The following is a 22,807-nucleotide window of genomic DNA, read 5'->3' as shown; positions in this document are numbered from 1 at the left end:
GAAATTAATTCTCAGAATGTAAAGGAAGAAAAATGACCCGCGTTAGGCCCTGCTTTGAATAAGAGGTGACCCCCGCACTTTTTTGCCTGCGGCACTCTAACAGGCTCTGATAGCCCTACACACACACACACACACACACACACACAATCCTGACTGTGTAAACCCTCAGTGATGTAAGCCCCCGTTTTTAAAGCCTTGATTTTAATGATGTTCATTAGGATTTTGATTACGCCGAATGTGTGATAACTCTCAGCACTGTGTTAAGCGTGTCTGATATGTCGACTCTGGCTGTGAGTGACAAGAATTAAGTGGGAGGAAGCAAGAAAAGTGTGAATCATAGTGGAGATGTTGCCATAAGGCTCCACTCTAGTGTCCTTGGAAGAAAGAAAGCACATATTGATATGTCAGTTTTGCCTCCAGGTAATTCAGGTCTGGGCGCTACGGTATAGAAATTGCTGCGCTATATCATTGTGATGATGAACTAAATGCAAATTAATCTTTCATGCTCAATTTATTATCCAACAAACAGACCGTGAATTTGAATTTGAATAGTGGTCCCACAGAGGGCCAGGCCTCACAATGGCCTGTTGCCTTTTGTAAACTGCCTTTGTCTTGCTAGAAATGAAACCGCCGGGGTTGGAGGGCACACGGCGCTCAGCTCGGAGCATTTATCTCGGGGCGTTTCTTACTACCATGAAAGCATCTTAACAGTGATTTGCCAACCGGAGGGCTCACTGTTGACGGGCGCGCTGTCTCAAACTGTGCCTCATTGAGAAACGCCGCACGGCGCGCAGCGTTGGGATCAGCAGTTACGGGCCCGCATTGGTATCCAGGACACAGCAAAGCTGATGGACTTTGCTTTCGATTTTTTTGCACTGCACACGTTGCAGACCGAGTTGCTTTACATGCTCATTGCACAGTGGAACCATGTTCCTGCATGCCTGCAATTCCATTTACGGGTCTCTTAAAATTCAGGCACCCCGCTAGAAACGCAATTAAATTCAATATCGCTATAAATACATGACGGGCTGGTCTGAAAGCCAGAGAGCAGGCAGAGGCGGTGAATGGCCACTCACCCTCCTCACTCAGCATCCTCCCCCCCACCTCCTCCCAATCATCCAAAACCCCTCAGCCCGCTGCATTGTGAATTGTGGTCAATTTAAATGATCAACAGAAGACAGTCTCGGGAGGAAACGGATGTCCCAGAGAATATTAGGCCACGTTGAGCCGCACCAATAAAAAAATAAAAAAAATCTGTGCGTCTGTGATAGTCAGTGTGATCATTCTCTCCCCTGTGCGTTTCCACAGCGCCCTTTGGCACAGACAGGAAAAATGAGAGTGCTCTGTCTTGGCTGTGCTAGGCTCTACTGGGCAAAGTTGTGGCATGCGACGCTAAGCTGCGTGGTTCTGCGCTGCACTGCGCTGCGCTCTGCTCCATGTCATTAGCTGAAACACAGCCGCAGTTGCATCTGATGCAGTAAGCACTCAGCTCATCTCATCGGTTCTCAGCCACTGGTTTTCCACTCCAGAATCGCTGCGCTTCGGAGGGCTATAATCTCACCGACATAATGGCATCCAGTCCAATCAATAGGCAAATGGCACGTTGAATCAATAGCTACCATACTGTACAATAACGTGGCCTGGGAGTGGCGGAAGGGAAAGCAGCCCGCAGTCATCACGTGTTTAACCCTGGAAACTCTTTGAAAATATACTCCTTAATTATGGATCAAAAATACCAACCTTGTTAACAAGCCATGTATTATGGATTGCTCCATGATCTATGCTAATGTAGGCACAGCAGTTGAAAGAAAAAAAAAAAAAAAAAAAAAAACTGGCACTACTTTCCATGCTTCCTTGCCTCACTCTCTAATCACCACACACACACACACACACACACACACACACACACACACACACACAGAGAGAGAGAGAGAGAGAGAGAGAGAGAGAGAGAGAGAGAGAGAGAGAGAGAGGGGGAAGAGAGAGAGCACCAAAGTAAAGCCAAAACCCAGTTCTCAAAGTTTGTATACTTAACAGAGTAAAACCTCTGAGTAAATCCCCATGAATGGTTTGCTCTTCCTGCACTTTCAGGACAACTTCTGCTTGAGATACTTTTACATCAACCAGTGTTTTTTTTTTTAGGTTTTTCTTTTAAATGAGGCAAGGAAGTAGTGTTCACACATTTAATTAACGGTTTGTTGGCTTTCCCAGAGGAGCCGAAAATTCATTGGGTTTTTAAGCGGTAATCAAGCCTAGCTTCAAGACCTCAAAGATAAAAGAGACATTTCGTACAGTATGTAACAAGGCAGTGGCAAAAACATTCATGCAGTTTTATCTGAGAGGAAAGTGAAAAAAAGTGAAATTAAATTAAGTTAAATTATACAGCTGTTTGAAATATTTGTGTGCAGCGTCCTCAGAGATAATACTATGCACACAGAAAAGAGCCCAATGGTTTGGGCAAGAATACAAATGGCAAAGGTAACTAGGTAAGGTCGCAGCTCGAGCTCAGCAAACCCCCGGTATTCAAAGAGGGAAGCATGCAATTGCCCTGAATGGAAGATTAGAAGTTTATCTTTTTGTCTGTACGACACTTTAACGCGGCACGACCCAATCCATGATTAGATCTAGCGTTAAAAAAAAAAATCACTGCCACCTTAAATGGCACTTTCTCTGTTGGAGGGCAATCTGGCAATCCGCTCAGCATCTCATAAAGCAGCTACGTTGGATGTCTATAAATCAAAGACTTCAAATGTGAGAGTGCAACGGGAGGAGAAAACAAATGATGAGGATTCTGACCAATCCCCACAGGTTTGACTAAAACACGTCCGTCTTATGGTTTCATAAAAATACTGCGCCATCTGCATGGTGGTTAAAGATTTTTTTTTTAATTTTTTTTTCTTATCTTCGTTTTGACCGTGGCTATTTTCTTGCCACTGGCTCAATTCATTTGCTTCAGTGGAGGATTGTTGATAAGAAAGAAAAAAAAAGAAGTGACTTGTAGCAGGAGAAGAATGCAAAGCTCCTTCTCGTCTCGTGTCCGTGCGGGAATGTTTGGCATGCCGTTACGACACGTCACCGTGTATCCAGCTGCTGTTGCTCTTCCACACACGCGAGCACCCCTATGTATTTACAGCCGCCCATTAACCCGGCCCACACTCTTCAACGGCGCACACACACACAGATACACACAAATACACTGAAAAGCCACGCTTTAAACAGAGCGTGGTTGTGCGGGTATATAGCGGTGAAATATTGGAGCCATTGCAACCCTCCAGGCATGCAGTTATCAGGGATACAGAACTGATGGGAAATCAATCAGCTCAAGTGGAGTGGCCTGGCCTGTGGTGAGGAGAGTCTTGTCTTTTCCGGATGCGAGCCTCGATGTCTGCAGCGCGCCGTTCTAACCGCTGGACCAAAACATACACTAACTCTACATTGCATGTACAGCGCACGTACACGCATATTTCTCTCGCTCTTTTTGATAAAAAAAAAAAAAACGTCCTTAGTCGTATCTTTACAGGTTGATTTCATTTTCATCTTGCGGTTTACCAATCCATCCGTCCAGCACTATAGGGAGAGGCAGTAGCACTTGGTCACGGTCCAGGAAAGATTGTGGTTTGGGTTCCTAATGTTTAAAGGCATATGTGGTTGTGTAAATAATTATTGCCCTCGGAAGCTAAGGTGGAAGTAGTAATGTTGTTTACTGCTGCGAAGCCCCAGGAGATCAGGGTGGATGTCGGGGTGTACAAAGTGTCTGATGTTGGGAACAGAAACTGCAGTTTGCATCCCGCTTCCTATTGCCAGTTAATGTTGCTATATTTTACAAGCAGAGGTCAACAGAGCAGGGCCTGTGAAATGTTTTGATGATTTGAATTTTATATATTTGATTTACTCTGTTGATGTTTCAATTTCTGTGTTTGTAAATTCCATTTTTGCAGCCTTAGGATTAAAAGTCTGCTTCACAGGAAAAGAAGTAGTGGGCAGAGCCTTAATTCCGCAGAGACCAATGTGGTATGTCCTGAAAGATGATATTTGTATTGTGTACATTAGTGAAAAAGCATCATCTTTCAGGACCTCAAGGGCTCCAAAAGTTCTAAAAAAAAATTAATTTAAATTTAAAAAAACAGTAGTCAAAATGTATTGGGTCTAATTACCGATATAGTTAACTGTCCTTTAAAACATCCATCATTCTGCAAAACTTTAGATTACATTCAGTGACATCATTTCCCCCCCCCCCCTTTTTTTTTTTTTTTAAAGTGCTTACTTCTATCTATAGTATCTATAGGTCTTTTTTCTAAACTGCCCTACCCTCTTGTTTACTCAGCATATTATAAGGGCAGCGATGCAGTGGGAAAGCACACAGATCCGTTACATCTCGATGTCAACCTCATATCTAATTCATGCTCTTGTTGTTGCTCTGCAGCTGCATGCGTGCTCTCTGAGGTGCGCCGGCCAAAGAAAATCAAAAATCCCGTACAAAAATGAACAGAAGAAGGTAATGTACTGTAGCCGGAGGCTCTGGGGGATTTAAGTGTCCATAAACATGAATATCCCATATTATCCCACGGAGACCGTTTCCTTTATAATGAATTTAAGTCGAAGCGTAAACCCGTTTTCACACTTTTCATGCGGAGTTCTCGCTGCCTTCATCTTGAGAGGTGGTCGGGACAGGAAGTCTGTTGTCTGTGTGCGTGTTCCATTTACCGAAGCTCTTATAGGAAATGGCTCAAAACAAGCGGGCTTAAACGCCTGCATTCCAATAAGGACCCATAATAATCTGTCAACATGCGAGTTCAGCTGTGTACATTTGTGCACATAGATCCTGAACGACCTGCTATTATTACTATTATATTATTATTATTGCTCTTATCTAATACTGTTAAACAGCAAAAAAAAATAAAAGTATACCAATGTTTTCGCACGTGTTCCCTTCTCATTTCCATCCTCTCTTGTCATTAAGAGTGTACATCTGTCCAGATGGTGTGTGTATATTTGTGCACGAGTGTAGGAGTGTGTATTCGCTGCATGAGTGTATTTCTTCTCCTTTGCGAGCATATGTGAACATGTGTGGGGGAATTGACTTGAGCATGTGTTTGGACAGAATGTTGGCTCATATTTGTTTGTGCTTGCGCGTGTGTGCGTCAGTCAGTCTTGCACTGTGACACTGGGTGTTTGTGCATTTGTGTGCGAACAGGGAGCACCCTACCAGTGGCGGCGAGGTGTCAAATGAAAATTTAACAGTTTCTGAGTCTGAGAACCACGACTCACTTTGTGCAGCTTTTAGCATTAATTTAACATTACTGAAGGCGAGGGAACTCATCTGAGCGTCTTTAAAAAAAAAAAAAAAAGGAAGACACGTTCTGGGTTTTTCCACTTCTTTGCCTCCGGAGTTGTGAAGTTGCACGAGTGAAAGCTACAGATGGGGGATAAATTGAAAGAAGAAGCGGAATGAGAAACAACAGATGCTTCCGTACGGGCGACGTGGGGTCACTGAATAGCTTGATGAGGAGTGAATCGGCTGGGATTTTAAGTTTTGTTATGACACTTTCTTAGATTTTGAAAGCAACAAAACTGCAGCCACATGAGGAAGAACCTGCACGTTAGCTCAGGCGGCCAACTTGATTCACACGACTTCTTCCTCTCACGGCAGCGTATATCTAATGCATTTCATTTCGGAAGAATCCTTTCATTTGCCGGTGTATTACACACTAAAAGGCAAATCAGTCTCAGATGTTTGCTGGTCTAAAGGAATGGAAACGGCAACCCTTCGGGCCACAGCCCTGCTCCTCAACTTCCAGGCCACGGCTGCCCCCTCGGCGGTGTACTTAATCTGTCAGTGATCAGCTCACTCTTTGCGGCCGGCCTGCTGCCACGCTGCTCCCCTGAAACCTCTGCTGTCACCGGCTGCCGCCCGTCGCTGTCGTCACGTCTGTTCGTACGGCATTTAAAAAGCCCCTTCACCACCCGGTAGGGTGCTGCAACATTAACTGATAATCTATTCTATGGGACTCGGCTCACCGAAATGGTTTTCATTGGACGGCTACACGGCTGCAGGAGATCTCGACACAACTGATCACTGATGGGAGATTTTACAAGGCCTAGCTATTTCTCTCTTTTTAAAAGAGGGAATATGTTTTTGATCTTCATCCGCCAGTAGATTTCCAATGACTGTTACGAACTATGTTAAAGCGCATTATGCTGGAACAACAGCTCGCTAATGTAGTTTATGTTGGTTTTTTAGTTGAATTCGGCTCTTATTTGTCACCTCAATTAGTAGTTTATGACATTTTCCACTCTCCCTTCTGTTCTGCTGTGCTGCTTAGCATGTGAGTGACAGCTAGGTTCAGATCGAGGTCCCAGGGTGACGAGCACGCTTGGCCTTTTGGTGGCCCCGTCTGTACGCTGCCATGCGGGTTAAGAAGCATGACAAACTGAGATCATCTGGAAGATAAGCTGATCTGAAAATCAGCCAGACTCAGCTTGCAGTGGTCATCAAGCGCATGGATACGATTGTCTATTTTTGTATTATGTAAAATGTCATTGGTTGTGTAGATGTCATCAAGTGGGAATGTGTGCAACTGTGTGTGTGTGTGTGTGTGTGTGTGTGTGTGTGTGTGTGTGTGTGTGTGTGTGTGTGTGTGTGTGTGTGTGTGTGTGTGTGTGTGTGTGTGTGTGTGTGTGTGTGTGTGTGTCAGCAATTATGTGTCACCATGTCCCTGTCTGGGTAACTATAGGCTGCTCACTCATTATGGTGTGGTTCAACGTGAATAATGCGCCATACAAGCACATATGTGACAAATTTCACCCAGCTGGAGGATATAAAAAAAATATCCTCATAATAGCTGCAGCATATTTTGCTGAAAGTGTCCTGTTGTGTTTTTCTATTTGCTACTGGATAAAAACAGCTGGACTGCAGGTCATTGTATAGAGTAGATAATAAAGGGAACACCTCTGCATCGTCCTCTAAGCCTGATTATTGCAGCAAGTTTCAAGCGTTTTCTTTAGAAAACACTGTTTGGACAACCTTTGTCAGAGCCCGGGGGGGGGGGGGGGGGGGGGCTCTGTGCAGGTGTGATTGTGTATAATTACAGTTTGTGTGTTTTCTTGTAATTAAGTCGGGCTCACGGAGTCAGCACCCGGGCCAGTTTAGACTCCATGTTCAGTGCTCCAAAACAGAGGATCTCATGATTTAATTACCACGCAAACATACACACACGTGCACACACACACACACACACACACACACACACACACACACACACACACACACACACACACACACACACACACACACACACACACACAGAGCACTAGACCAACAGTCCATGTCTTATACTCTCTTGTATTCCACTCTCGTTTATCACTCGCCGGACTTTGCCAGCACTCCGCAATTCACTGACTTTGTGAGGTGCAGAAGGCCGGACCACCGTGGCAGGGAATTAACCCTGCTGTATGGGGCCACCTGACCCGTCTGTCGGACATTATTGCCTGCGTGTTGTACGTTTCGGCCCGGTGAGCGCGGTAACTATTGTGTATATCGTCATCGATACAGATCCAGCTTTGACGAGGGGAAAAGACGGCCTCGCTCAGCCGGGCTGAAGCCGGGACCGGTGGACTGATTAGTCCGTGGCGGCTGCTGGTGGTTGTTGCTCGGGGGATAAACTCTGCTTCGTATGACTGTGGCTCTGAAAGGCAGAACCAGCTGCTGCTGCTGCTGCTGTGTCACTGCCCCTGGACTTGGAAAGGGGACTCTGGAGATACAGCACCCCCACCCCCTCCCAATCTTCTCCCCCTTCTGCTGTTAGTCCTTCCCTCTATCTCTCCTCACTTCACCTCACTCTCTCCCTCCTTTCTTTCTCAGCACCAACAGGCAGTAGATAATGCAAGGACACACACACACACACACACACACACACACACACACACACACACACACACACACACACACACACACACACACACACACACACAGCAGTGATGTACTCTGACGTGTACCGTTTCTGTTTCTGTGTGTGGGCTCGAACACAAAAGACGAGTCCTTCTTATCTTTGCCTGTTGTCTTATTGCCCGAGTTTGTGCTTGGAACCACACGTGCATGTGTACGGCTGTGCACTCATAAAAGTAGAAGAGAATTTGTCTACATACAAATGTGCTGAAGAGCTTGTGGGTTTCTCTTGTTCGTGATGAAGGTTTTATTTGTATTTTTTTTTTACCTGCCTGTCTCTCAACTCAGCACGGTACTAATAGGCATTCTGCGAGCCACTCTGCTCCGCAATTAGCCGAAAACTATGGGGAAAAACATCGATAAACAAAGATGAAACAATTCAAGCCTTGCCCGTCGCAAAGCCCTCAATCGAAGTCAAACGCTGTTATCGTACCAGCAATGCGTTTCGGCAGGTGGAAGTCCACTCTGCCAAACAGACACGGCTGTGCCCTTGAAACGCATCACACAAAAGCACATGCAAGAGGCTGTTTGTTCAAACACTTTATTAAAAGCCCATATAGGCCATTTATGTGGGTGTTGTTCCTGGAATTAGAGCTAAAGCTGTGGTGGATGCTTCATCCTTGTCCACACAGTGCTCTGGCAGCGTGTACCAGAGGCTACTGCCCATAGTTTCATGTCAGAGCCAGATGCAGGGACTGCAGCCACCACTGTGGCTGAAAAGCTCCATCAATGAACAAACACGCTAATCTATCCTGAGCTGGCCACAGAGTAAAAGAGGTGGCTTAAGGAAGCAAAAAAAAACCCAACAACAACAAAAAACATGAATTGTTCGCTTTTTCTTTTCTCATCGGCTTTCTATCGCTTCCTCATCTCCTATTGCCTAGATTTCTCTAATTTCAGGCTACTTCTTTCTTGAAAATGTGTACACTTAATGAAACCCGACCAGTCTACTCCCTGAAGCCTGCTGCCTTTGAACATTATTCTTAGCCTCTGCAGATCAATATCAACCACATTCCCTGTTCGCAATCGCTAAAACTTTGTTGTAATTAATTTTTTTTTTTGTCACCTCAAACACTCAGTTGTGTGATGAAATTGGCAGCATTTGGGTTTTCCAATAGGACAAACAATATCTCTTGTATCTCTCACATAGCTCTTAATCTCTCGCCAATAACTGAAGCGTGACTGTAATGAAATGCTCCCATTCCCAATCACAGCAGTCACTCACAGTGATGCAAGTTGTTGGAAATCTAAAGTGCAGGCAAGGAAATGGATGAAGGGGCCCCGAGTTGCATCACAGCGGCAGACAGACAGCGTATTGTATTGGTCAAACAAGCCCTCTGCTGACACTCTGTTTACATCACAGCTGGTCAACAGGAGTCAAGAAGGGGAATCGGAGGCGGACTGGAGCCTTGCGTCACTGCACTCGGTGAGTTTTACAAGGTCTCCGTCAATATCCGTGACAAGCTACAAGTGACATTTCTTCACCCACGACTGCGCTGAGGAACCCGTGGGTCTGTACACTGAAGCTCAATGGTTTGAGCGTAACACTAACAATTCCCACTGGGTCGATACAGGAGTATGTATTTACACAGTGATCAAATATTAAAGTAAAAAAAAAAAAAAAAAAAGTAAGAAAGTGCAGGTAGAGGAGAAAATGCTCCACTCAGGATGGGGTGGTGGGAAGAATATATATATATATATATATATATATAAAAGCTGGAAACACCTTAAAATAAACAAACTAGAAACCTAGAGGAATTCTGCAAATGAATAAACATCCATCATAAAGAACTTTGCTTATACAACATGATGCAAATGGTGCAGACAAACGATTCTAAAAGATCTATATGCACTGTAGAACTAAAATGATTAGTCTCTTAATCCATTAGTCAATCAACAGAATAAAATTCGGCAAGTATTTTAATTATTAGTTAATCTCTTAAGTGATTGTTTGCAAACAGCTGTTTGCAGCTCTTAATTGTGCGGATTAGCTTCTTAGTGTGCGTCTTATTTGACAACTGGTACACTGTAATAGCTGCTTGTTTTATCCTAATGTCAGCAACATGAAGACATCTCAACATCAGATTACACAAAAATTAAAACAACTGTTGCAGCCATATAAAAGCTAAAAACAAATGTGGGTCACTGGTCAAATTGTAAAATACTGTGGGGAATTGTTTGATTGATTTTAAATTATGTTAAATTATTGTTTAGTTGTTCAAAGTAGAATCCAAAATGTATTCTTAATGAATAATATCTCTATTTAGACTGTCATTATTGGATATGTCTGTGGCTTTGCAGGATCATGCAGCTGTTAGTTAACCACAATCTGACTAAATGCTTCTGTTGTTGTTTTGTTTTGTTTTTTATTGTCGGTGCATTAATTGGTAAAAATGTAAGCTATTTGGAGAGGAAAATAATGTACCTTTAAAATCAGATTAGCAGTAATATGGATGCCACATATAGGCAGATGAGGGCAGCTCAGGAACTTTAGAGGTCTTGAGGAAGTGTAAAAGGTTTATGACTTCAACTGTGTCCGAAATCACTATATAGTGCACCACATTTACTCGATACAATTTGGAGAGTGTACAATGCATTCACTATAAAGTTCCCTCAAATATTCCACAACAGAGCAATAGAAATTGTAAGCAGTGAATGAGGTAATGAGAGGGTGATTTTAAATGAGGCTGTAGGTTGTTATCCTGATGTGTCCTCAACGCTTTTCCGAACCCGGTGACATCAAACAGATGCTACATGCATCTAGAGCCTGTTTGATCAACCCAAGCGTGCTACAATCGCAATACATAAAAAAAAAAAAGGTTGTTGAAATGATTGGCAGAGCATCTTTGTTCATTTCATGTGAACATTTCTCCATCCCTGCTCCTTTTCAGGCTCAGAGTTTGTGTGAAAACTGCAGTTTACCGAATATCTTGTGTGTTTAACTGAACGTAAACAGAAACGAACATAAGAATGAAATGAGATTCTGTTATGTTGAAGGCGAGTTTACTCATGTATCCTCGGAGCTCTCTGTGTATTAAAAACTAGTTTGTGCTGAAAGTCATACCATTCTTCATTGCCGAGCAGACTTACATGATTCATGATTATTGCCCAACAACAGGCCTGCGTTCTGGTTCCTGCTCTCCTTCCAGCTACTGTGGAGAGTTGTGCTTTCAGCCTGATCAATGTGTGTTCTTAGCAACTCCATCTCTTTCTAATTAAGATATTTCACTGTGTTCTCCTAAAGGATTTCACAGAAAGGTCAAGCTGACTATTTGCCCATTTAGGTCTCCCAGCCTTCACTAAGGTCTTGTTTACCATGATGGCTGATCCGGGCCCGGTTGTTTTCCACGTGACCAAAATGTCAGCGACTGATGACATTAGGGGTTTTGGGAAGTGCGAGATGTTGGCTCGTACCTCGCTCAACCCGCTCCAACTCCATCAGACTCACTTACTGGCATAATCACCTCATGTTTCATCAGAGCTTTCCGATGGGACAAATGATTGCTATAAAACACAAGGAAACAAATTAACCACCGGTGTCAAGATTTTAATGGTTCCAATTAGTCAACACTTTGGGGAAAGTGTATTATTAAGAATAATTGCATGCCATTTCAAATCTGCAAATTCTACACACTTTGTGGCAGTCAAAACTAATCTCTCCAACAGCTTTTACAAGTGTCTCAGGCCAAACATTACTGTAACTAGTGTTGATTAACATGATCTGAGAGCAGGGTATTCAGTCAGACTTACTTCCCCACCCTAAACCCACGAACACAAATTTCCACATGCCAATAACAACACAGAGGCTTCTCCTGCTCTCTTGCTGAAAAAGATAGAAGCCAAATATTCAGACAAACAGTTTTTTTTTTCAGATTTGTTTGCAATTCTCTTCTTCTTGCCTACTAGTGAACCAACTCATTGGAAAGAAGCCAAGTGAAAAGCAAATATTTCAAGACTTTAACTTTTTATCGCTTTAGGTTTTCTATAACTTTCTATCACAACTGGGATTTATGATTTGAGTGCACATCTGCCAGTCGCCCCTGACTGATTTGTTCACAGATTACATCCTTTGGAACATTATTCTTTTGGCAGCGACTCACTTCTCTGCAATGGTCTGAATCCAGACAGAGACAGTATCCAATCAGTTACCTTTCCTAGGCTTTCCAGAGGTTGTGGAGCCAGCCAGAGCAGCTTCTGTTTTCTATTATTGTACAGATAAAAACAATTCCTTGCTTTGCTTAAAGTATTCTTCACTGCGAGTGAAACAGCACTTTGCATTTCAATGCCAGCAGCTCTGAGAGGCTGCGTTCCTCCTTATAAAGAGACGCACACCAAAAGTACTGGTACGGTAGTACGGTGAAATTCCGAGCTGATGAATGGGCCAGATAAAAAGATCACCAGAAGTTTACAAATCCATGAATGTCTGCGCTAATTTCAATAGTAAACCATGTATTATGGAGACGTTTTAGGCTGAGCCACTTTTGCCCATCAGCTGGTGTCGCGAGAGAAAAACTCGTGGGATTACTAAAACCATTCAAGGGCCCAAGGCATCTTGTAGATGTACATTTTACCCTGCTGTTGGAGTTAAATAAAAAAAAGTCAGGGAGCTACACGAGATGCATTGCCTGGAGACCAAAAATGTGAACAATTTCACTCTAAGTCGTCCATCAGTTACCGAGATGTATCAGTGAGATTCACAAATGTTGGTCTCAAAATGGAGCGAAGGAAAGTCAGGGGATTCACAGGGATTCACTTGGTAGCATCAGTGTCTGTGGCAAAATTTCATGGAAATCCATTCAATCACGTTTCAATATTTCAGTGGAAACACGACGTTGGCCTCCCCACAGCCGCTGGTTGTCCTTGCATTGTATTAAAGTGGTACATCATTAACTGGAATTACCGAGTCAAGCTGTAGTTTACATCCATGTCTGTCCAGACTCATTTATAGTGAAGACTGAGTAATTTTGGCCAATAAATCTGAGTCCGATAGAACGCGTAGTTGTAGCCATGACAACACACAATGCTTCAAATGTGGATATTACGGCACAGAAGCTTCAAATTCTAAAACATGGATTTTTTTCCAAGATTAGTGTCACTAATTCAGTGTCCAACCAAATGTGAAATACGGTCACAATCTTCCCTTCTGTTCCTGAGTGATTTCAAAAAAATGTCATAACATTAAGATGACCTTTAAACTTTTGGATATGAAAGGTCATCACTTCATTATTGTATCCTATAATTAACGTATGAATTCTTGCCTGGTGGTCACAAACGTGTTTTGTGAGGTCACAGTGACCTTCAACCAACCAACATCTAATCAGTTCATCCTCCAGTCGAAGTAAATGTTTGGGACGAATCTGTAGAAATTCCCTCAAGGTCTTCCTGATGATGTTCATGTTGATCATGTTCACATAAATGAGCGTTTGTACGTGCGGACGGGCGAACACCCGAGAACATAATGCCTCCAGTCACTGCTGTCGCCGGCGTGGAGGTACGAGGTGAGAAAAAAGTGGTTGTAACCTTAACAAAACAAAACACAAACCCGTACAAGAACCAATTATAAGAAAAGACAGAGGAAAGACGGAAACAAATTGAAATGATAACCTAAAGACATTAACGAAATAAGCAGCTGGAGTTAAATAACAACAAACACGCAACAGGGAGAAAAAAATAATAGGCTCACAGCTAATGGGAGTAAGGCAAATACAATAAATGTATTCTCTTTGCAGAAATCCTATTAAAACCTGTATGTCTCTCAGGACCTGACTGCGTGTCATTGCTTGAATCTGCCAATTTAGACATGCTGTATTCTTTGGCAAATCACTGCAACACATTCCTAAGACATGCTGGACCTGTGTTAGCAGTATATGAAGAATAATAGCCGCTGTTTACTGCAGATATTACACACCGCAGGCCCATTAGGCAAATGGCATCCGAATAAATGTCTGTGCTTCACAGAGTCAGCTGACCTTGGAGGTCTGGAAATGGCTGGAAATGGCTGGACTGCTGAGACTCCGACTGAGGCTTCCGATTGATTGTCACGGAATACGTTGGCCCACCCCGGGTCTTAAGGCTAAACCCTGGCTAACACCTTCACCTTGTGTGCCCCTAACCGGCAATCGCTCCTGCATTCCCCCCCCCACCCCCAGACTCCCCACCCCCCCTGGCTGATCCAGCTCTACAAAGCAGGCAGCGGAGGGGCAGATGAAGGCTGCGTCTCCTCTGCCTCAGCATGTACTCTGCTCGTACTGATGAACAACTTGCAGTGTCACAGAGGGATCTTAGCGGGGGTGATGTGTTGCTCTTACTCCCTCATCCTGCCCCCCTCTCCCCCTCCCCCCGAAGCCCTCGCACCATCCCAACCCTCTCCGGCCCCACCTGCCTCTGCCTCCTCAGCTAAAATGCTTTGAGGGAACATAGGAAGGGCAAAGCAGACAGAGAGTAAGAGTGTGTGTGTGTGTGTGTGTGTGTGTGTGTGTGTGTGTGTGTGTGTGTGTGTGTGTGTGTGTGTGTGTGTGTGTGTGTGTGTGTGTGTGTGTGTGTGTGTGTGTGTGTGTGTGTGTGTGTGTGCATAAGGTGAATGTGAGCTCTGCGCGAGAACTTTTTTGTCTCAGAGCGCTGCCGTGTTTGCGTGAGACAGTGAGACATGGTATGTTAGATTTAAGTGACACCGTAGAAGAGCAGCTGCAGAGTAAGAGACTTAAAAGCGCGCCGCCGCCGCTGAAGGTGTGCGGCTGTGCGTGAACGATAGAACGCTCGTGTCGCTCATCGTCTTTCTGCTCACGGCTGCGGTTAATTATTCACCGGGGTTGTGCTGCAGAGATGAACTGAGGGGCTCTGGGATAAAGGCAATGGAGGAGGAAGATGAAATTATAAAATCCTAATGACGGAACTCTGGCTGAATGGTAATTTCTTAAATTGATTTTGAAGAGGTGCCCAGACAGAACTGGCATGGAGAGACATTGAGATGGGGAGAGGGAGAGGATCTCTCTCTCTCTCTCTCTGGACATGTTCCAGCCCTCTTCACCTCTCACCTAATCTGCCTTTTTATCCCACACTTAAGCTTCATTGTCACACATCCGCCCTTTTGTCTCAATCTCTTCTACTTAACCTCGACTTCTCACCTCGCCCTACACGCGTTTTCTGTCCACATATCGCTACAATGTGATTATCTTCTTCACTATTATCTCATCTCACTCCACAATCATACATGTGCAAGTCTCAGTCCTTTTCGGGGTGAACTTCGGTCGGGTTATTTGGGCTGAAAATGTAATCTGAACCAGCTATGAAAAATGAGCAGTTTAAAAGGAAATGCAAGTTAATATCTGATGGCCGGTAGATTAAAACCAATAACACATTTTCTAGTTGTACTATAAATAGCAGAAGTCACATTGTGTGCTGTATTTAAAGTATTACACCATATTTTATTAGACTAATCAATACCCATTACAAAAAAAAATATACAGGGAGGTACATGACATCGCACGTTACTGATCAATACCAGCTGGACTGTAAATAGTTATAATTATGTTAGCACCACAAAAATGATTGCACGAGATGAAAGCACCGTATTTACTGACACAAGTACACATATTACAAGCACCATCAACCAGATAAATAGTGAATCATCTCGGGTAGTACAATTATTTTCATTCTTTTGAAAAGTGAGATATACAGGTTGATATGTCTCTGGATCAATAAACTGTTGTTTGCCAAGAAAAAGCTCCAAAATGCAACCCTCCCAAAAATCCCTGGTTGTCACTTCTACATTTCTGTTTGTTCACGGATTTTTCAAACTGGTAAATCAAGCTGGTCGGCTTATTTGAACACTGTTCCCTGCTGCCTCCAGTCTTTGTGGCAAGCTGAGCACATCGCAGCTCCAGATCATATTCACATTGCAGACATGACTTCGATATGAATTTACTCATCTTATTCTCTAAAAGAACTGAAATATGAATATGGACAAATCAGCATGCGATTTCTTTTAAAAGACTTAATTGCTTTTGTATCGGAAAAATCCCACGTTGCACTGCTGCTGCTTCTTTAAAAACTCACAAGCCAGCGTCGTGAATGTTGTCTGTGAAGCGTTGCTACAATACGAGCAAGTTCGCAAACAAAAACATGTCAGGTTGTAAAACATTGTGACTGACAACGTGTTTTCAGTATAAAGTGAACAACAACAAACTCTCTCAAGTTGAAATCTGTGAACAGATCTGGGTGTCCGTCTTTGAGCTGCGCCGATAAGCCTGAAGGGATTTTCTCCTTTTGTCTGTTTGCATTCTGTCTCTTGGCCGTTTAGAACTTTATAATGATCTTCTCATTTAAATGCAAAATGTTATTGTTATTTTTAACTTTCGTCCTGTCAGTGCCTTCAGTACCACAGACAGCAAGTACCGCCACATTTTCAGCATTTTGGTACCAACTTGGTACCAAAGTGTTACTGTTATTGCTATAAACTGTTACATCACTTCTGTATGGCGCAGTGTCATAGCTCACCAAAGCCAACACCTTTAGCACGGTTGAATACACTCCGCATACTTCAATCTGTTGAGAATATTTAATAACCAAATGCCATCAACTAGATTTGAAATCCTTCTGAATGGGCTTCGATACTTATCTGTGAATTAAGTTAGATTTAATAGCCGAGGATACAAACAATATTGGCATTTTCTTTTTAAGTTTAACTATACTGTATATACTCCGCTTTTATCATTTTATCCTTGGACTTGGCAGGAGCCTCAAGAGTAGACTCATGGTCTTATGACAAAAAAACAAAAAAAAATCATTTAAAGAAGCAAGCTGAAAGATGTGAGAGAGGAAGGCAAAATGCACACTATTCTCCTCGCACTCAAAAGCTGCTGTTGAGCTGCCATTGAGCAAAGCACTTAACCTCCAACAGCTCCAGCCGAGTATCTCGGCGGATCTGTCTGGATGGATCAGCGAATGCTACGTTTACTTGAATTAAAAAGACATTTTCACATCCTTCCTCTTTAGTACACACATACACAGTTTTCCCACCACCTGTGCAGCACAGTGTATTCACACTTCAGCACGCGAGCAGTGACATGCGAACACGCACGCCTCTCTGATGCTCCCTCTCCTTCTGCCAGCTCCCTTCAGCATTTCTCCCCTTCTCCTTCCTGTCTCTATTCTCCCTCGTCCTCGGTGACACCCCGCCGTCCTGACCGGGCCCGTTACCCTGTTATCCGTGCGGCGGGCCGCAGAGCAGAGCGAACGGCACGGTGATTGACAGAGATAAGGCCTCTAATTAAGGCAGTGATTGGGAGCTCTGGAGGGGGCTTAGCTTCCTGGCAGGCAGAGACAGAGGAGACAGAGACGTATCCAGGGCACCCAACCCCTCTGCAATTAGACACACATCTGCTATCAGCGATCAGCTCACTGTCCCCGGAACGGGGGAGACGTTCTGCAGCACGTCGCCTGTCAATGTCATTCATTGTCCCTTTTCCTTCCCTCGTACAACCCGCTGCCACCCCGGCCGATGGATTGGGGAGATACTGATAGTGCCATGCAGACACAAACACGCACACACACACACACACACACACACACACACACACACACACACACACGGTGCAAGAGTACGCAATGAATATTCATACAGAGATTGCATGCAGCAGGACGGAGAGAGCCAGAGAGGCAAATACACACCTACGCATATACTGTAATGTTTATAGTGCGCACACACACACACACACTCAGTCACGGATGAATACGCTGCAGTTACGACGTCCAAATGCGTCTTGTGTTAGGAATTGTAAATCGTGCGTACATAAATTTGTACACACTGAAGATGTGTTTAAATGAGGTGAAAGTATACAAAGGAGAGCGGTCGCACACGGCTCTGCTGTGCATACACACTTTAGGCAAACCATTAGCGCGCGCGTGCCCGTCTCGGTACACTTATTGCAAGGCTTTGAATTTACAGGGTGAGAGTGCGATCAGCCCGCGGAGGTTTTTACAGCCCGGGTGAAAATGTCACATCATCTCGGCAGCGAGGTTTATGACTCTAATCTGGGTGGCTGACACTGGCGCAGCCCCCCACTAGCATGTTGCAAATGGAATAATAGTACATGATGACACACGAGGGTATGCATCACAGGAGCTCTCTGCAGCTGGAGTGTGTTGTCGGATCGAGACAATTTATGAGCCGATATGTCTGCAGCCTAATTTCAAATATGAGGGAGCCGTCATTTGAATAATCTACGCCAAGAGAGCGGAAGGCTAAGGGATATTTAACATGATGAATAAGCCCGAGTCGTACAACTTGTGCCATCTGTTAAAGTCTTAAATCTAGACTCCTTGCCAGGCGGAGCGGGGTGAGACTGTGGCTGGAGCGAGCTCATGTCAGTCCAAGGTTTTCAGACAGAGAGAGGCCAGACAGCTGAAGTGAAGAAACTTCAGGGGGCCGGTTACACATCGTCTCCAACTAAAGAGATTTCTCAACAGGGACATCGGATGAAAAGGCAAATTAGTCGAGGACTATGCGTAATCCATGTCTGTGAAACTGGCCACGAGTGTTTTCTCTCCAGGGAGCCTGGTCTTCATTATAGCCCTGCTCTTCAATATCACAGCCCCGTCTCTGCCAGGAGACCAGTGGCTGGTTAACATGCGCTGTTAAGCACGCTGCTTGGCTCCTCCACCTCCTCTCTGCATTACTGCTTTAAGTCATTATAAACGACTGCGTGTTGTGTAGCTTCAATTCCGATTCCTCTTGCTCTCCGTCTCTTGCTACGTAAACATAAGCAGCATTGAAAAGACGACCTTGAGCGAGGCATGTAGGTAGGTAGGTAGGTAGGTATGTATTTACTTTATTAATCCCCGAGGGGAAATTTTTTGTGACCCGAACGCTCAACATAATGGGGAGCAAGAGAAGATTGTTGTGCTCGGTCAGGGGTGAGGAGGTTGAGAGCCGCAGCCCCTCAGCGCAGGTCAAACCGGCTGCGGGAAATAAGAACGAAATCAGGGCAACGGAGACGTGGAGAAAGTGAGCAGAGTGGGAAGGAGGGGAGAAATCTGTGAGCTCGCTCAAGGAGAGAAATGGGAGAATTGGAGCATGTCCCCCTCGTGGATACTCGGCATCTATGACCAGACTACAGACCCAAAAAAAAAAAAAAAAAAAAAAGACAGGGAGAAACAGACACAGGTATAGGTGCATTCGTAATGCCCGTGTTTGTCACTCACATTGATTTTTGTTTCTAAGTGCAGCTTTAGAGGCACCTGTCTTCAGCTTTTTAGGCAAAATTGCTTCTCTGCTGCTAACTCTCCAACTCCCTGCTGTCTTTGTCCCTGCGAGGAGAATAAATAACTTCAACACAGATCTGGAACAACCATCTGGAAACATTCGACTGGCTTACAATTAACTCCTTTTAAACTTGTCTATGCCTGCTTGAGTTATCATAAAGAGCCCAAACATTTTTCCATCTTTTTGAAAAGGCTAAACCATACACAAGGATTTAGTTTTTGCCTACAGTGAAGGTAAATGTGTTTTCAATTGAGCAATTTTGCAGTACATTGGATTAAATGACATGTTCGCTTCATGTCCCATTGCCAACATTATTCTAATTATCACTCTTCTGCAAAATTTGCATAGCCCCTACAGTAAGTTAAGGTTAGGACAGATTGTTCTTATGGCAAATAAACTATGGCTAATATATGGTTATAATAAGATATTTATGGTTCATAAACATTAATTTCAGGTCTCTGATAGGACCAAAATTCCAGTTCTTTTGACCGCCGTGAACTCCACAACTTCAGTTTTCCATCTCGCTCCATTACAGCCGTCATAAGTGCTGCAATGGCAACGAATGCAGTCATAAATGATGACGTGCAGAATCTCCTAATCTACATAATTCATGAGAACCCATCACGAGGGATGCTGGGCTGGTGTATACACTACTGCACTAGCCCGTAAAATATGAGCAGCCATTCATGGGTTTACTAATTTAAAACAATGTTGATTTTGTTAGCAACAACAACAAAGTCATGAGTGTTTGAGCAATGATGACAATTTCTCATGGATACTGGAGATTGAATGTCAACTAAATCTTTGAAAATGACTCCTTTTTAATTTTTATAAAAAATTGGTGATGGTCTCAACACTGTTATCACAATGTTTTATATCAAGCTATATATACAGCTGAATCAGAAAGCTTGTGTACGGGATGTTTGAAGTTGTAATTTTTCAATAGACGAGATAATACGAACCAATAGATCACCAGCTACTCGGTAGATCAAAGGATTTCTCTGAGGAAAAGGGTTGGACCCTTGTTCTAGATAGTGTATGGAAATAAAACTGTCAAAATGCATGTACATATATGCAAAATATTTTGTGTGCGTGTGCTGACCCCATTAACTACATGACAGTGAAATATGTATTGTGTCACATTTGTCCTGCAAAAATCCCCTTTAATAGAAGCTTTAGCACTTACAGTACTCCAGTTTGAATGTGCCTTAAAAAAATGAAGACAGCATCTCTGGGAATGTCTCATTATTACAGCAGGGGAGTTCTTGCATGTTCTGCTGCTACCGAGCTGCTTTGGTGTTGCCCTCTTTTGGCTCCTACTCCTCTTGTTTTGTCAAACTGCATTTTATGTTTCCATCCTTTGGTGTTGTGATAATTTAAAGCGTTGCTTGTGATATGGCGAGGCCCTGGAGTCTCGTGGAATCTGCGACTGCGAGGCAGAGTGAAGGCTGAGTATTTATGAATGGCCTTTAACAGCAGGGGAGAGATGAACTGCTGGATTTTCCTTGCTCTCGTTTCTTCACTCGCTCTGTTCCCCCCCCCTCTTTCTCCCACCCCGAGTCAGTGTGCGCCATCCCATTGTATGTGACATTCAGCCTCAGTGTGAAAATCAGCAGATGGGTCATTTTGTTTGTATGCTTCGTGTGGATGTGTGAGGGTGCGAGTTTCCGTCTGTGTATGAGGAAAAAGAGAGTGGGTGAGAAAGCGCTAAGGAGCAGGGAATAATTTATGACCGCTGTATCCTATAATTAGCAAAACCTAAAATGCGTGTCCATGTAGGAGGCCATTAAATAGGGCTTTGCTCTGTCATAGGACATTACAAACCTCAAAATGAAGTAAAGAAGAAGGCAACAGTGTTTCCACCGAGTCCCTCTCCGAGCTGAAATAAATAGGATCGCTAAAATAGGAGCCCACGGCCTGAATGATTTTGAACCCAGTTTGCCGAGACCAAACCGCCAATAACTTTTTGATGAATTGCTAATTCTCATTACTTTTTGGCTTTTAAGCTGTTAATAAAGGCAACAGCAAAGCCCAAAGGCAGAATCAATTTGGACAAACGGCGCATATTCTGAAGACAAGACAGCAATTTGCTGTTTTTTTTTTTATTCTTCCCTTATACAGTCTGCTGCCTATGAAGGTGCAGGCGAGCCTTGGGGGTGTGTGTGTGTGTGTGTGTGTGTGTGTGTGTGTGTGTGTGTGTGTGTGTGTGTGTGTGTGTGTGTGTGTGTGTGTGTGTGTGTGTGTGTGTGTGTGTGTGTGTGTGTGTGTGTCACATCAGAATAGGACTTCCACAGATGGAGACAGTTCTCATTTGAAAAGGCTGACAGCAGTTTGCTGATTGATCAGATTGACTTTTCAGCTCACAACAACCCCCCAGCTTCATCCGAGACCTTGAGTGAGGATGGGACATTATTTTTTTCCTCACTGTTCTAATCAATTCAAGATGCAGTTTTCCCAATATAAGTCGAGCAGCATTAGATATACCAATTTAGACAAAACCTTTTTCATTTGCGTAGCTCTTTTGTTTTGCTGTACAGTAGATGTGTAAACGTAATTATACATTTTCTTTATCGGGAATGGCAAGAGAAAAAAACAGTAAATGCTGCATGTGAGAAAATATATATTTTTTTTTTTTTAAATAAAGTATTCCAAAAGGTCAAATTAGGTTAGACATTAATCTATGTCATCTATCTTTAATGACATTCAACTGATTAAGTATAAATAGAATACTGACAATTTTTTAATTACCACCTTCCCCAATTTGTTTCACAGCGAGCAGTAATCAGTAAGGGGCAATACTGCCGCCTACTATCAACACAGATAACGTGACAGGGTTATTATTTTGATAAAAAATTTTCACAGATATCACAATAATATTGTTATTGTGAATTATTTTGGCCACAATAAAAGTGCAGTGAAATTCTGATGTTGTGACTGCCCTTTTGTACACCATTATACAATTTTATCTCACTGAATATTGTATAATGACTTATTATCATATTGTTGTTTTTGAGCCAGAGCACAGCCACAATCCCTTTCATATTCATCGTCAGAAGGTGACCGGGCCTTTGCCAGTTGAGCCCTCGCTTCGTGCACTTTCCTTTTTGATATGCTGAAGGCTGCTGAATTCAGCAACGCAACCTTATAAATCACTCATAAACTCGCGCACAATAAAACTTTTAGGCTTCTATTAAACGTGTTTATACAAATTCCGCTCTTTATTCGAGCCGAATTGTTTGCCGTCACATAATTAATACATCAGATGTTAATTGCTCATCTTAATGGCTCCTCCGCATTCCTGATTGTTTATAAATGAATGTGTGGCATTGTTTGAAACACATGACCCAACAGAGGTTTATTAGTGTGCCCCATCTGTTTGGGGGGGCTCCGTAGGGGTGTTTGCATCAGACAACCTGATGTTCATGTCACTCTTTGATGCCTGTCTTTAGATCTCGCTAATTGATAGGAAGATGCCTGCATTATGTACAACAGAATATGCCATTATCTTTAGGTGGATGCTTGTTGTATTTGACAAAGATCATTGTGTAGAAAGGGCTTTGTGGTGCACTAGTTCTTGCACTGTGCAAATTGTTAAATGA

General features: G+C 43.4%; 1 protein-coding gene across 2 annotated transcripts in view; it reads left to right on the top strand.

The window, feature by feature from the left end:
- tmem121ab (transmembrane protein 121Ab) overlaps positions 1-22,807 on the top strand; it is a 39,833-nt gene that overhangs the window by 1,824 nt on the left and 15,202 nt on the right. Inside the window, exon 1 of one of the 2 annotated variants that reach the window (XM_069708595.1) lies at positions 9,297-9,371. The exons of the other annotated variant lie outside the window; for it this stretch is intronic. The gene's annotated coding sequence lies outside the window, so the exon portion shown is untranslated. Of the gene's footprint in view, positions 1-9,296; positions 9,372-22,807 lie in introns of those variants that run through there. 2 annotated transcript variants of the gene reach the window in all.

The sequence above is a fragment of the Brachyistius frenatus genome, unplaced genomic scaffold (assembly GCF_029030835.1).
Source record: "Brachyistius frenatus isolate BFR_SWC_R1_liver_20210118 unplaced genomic scaffold, ASM2903083v1 Contig_76, whole genome shotgun sequence".
In the NCBI taxonomy this organism is placed as follows: Eukaryota; Metazoa; Chordata; class Actinopteri; family Embiotocidae; genus Brachyistius; species Brachyistius frenatus.
Note: the sequence above shows the minus strand (reverse complement) of the source record. Positions and strands in the feature narration are given on the sequence as shown.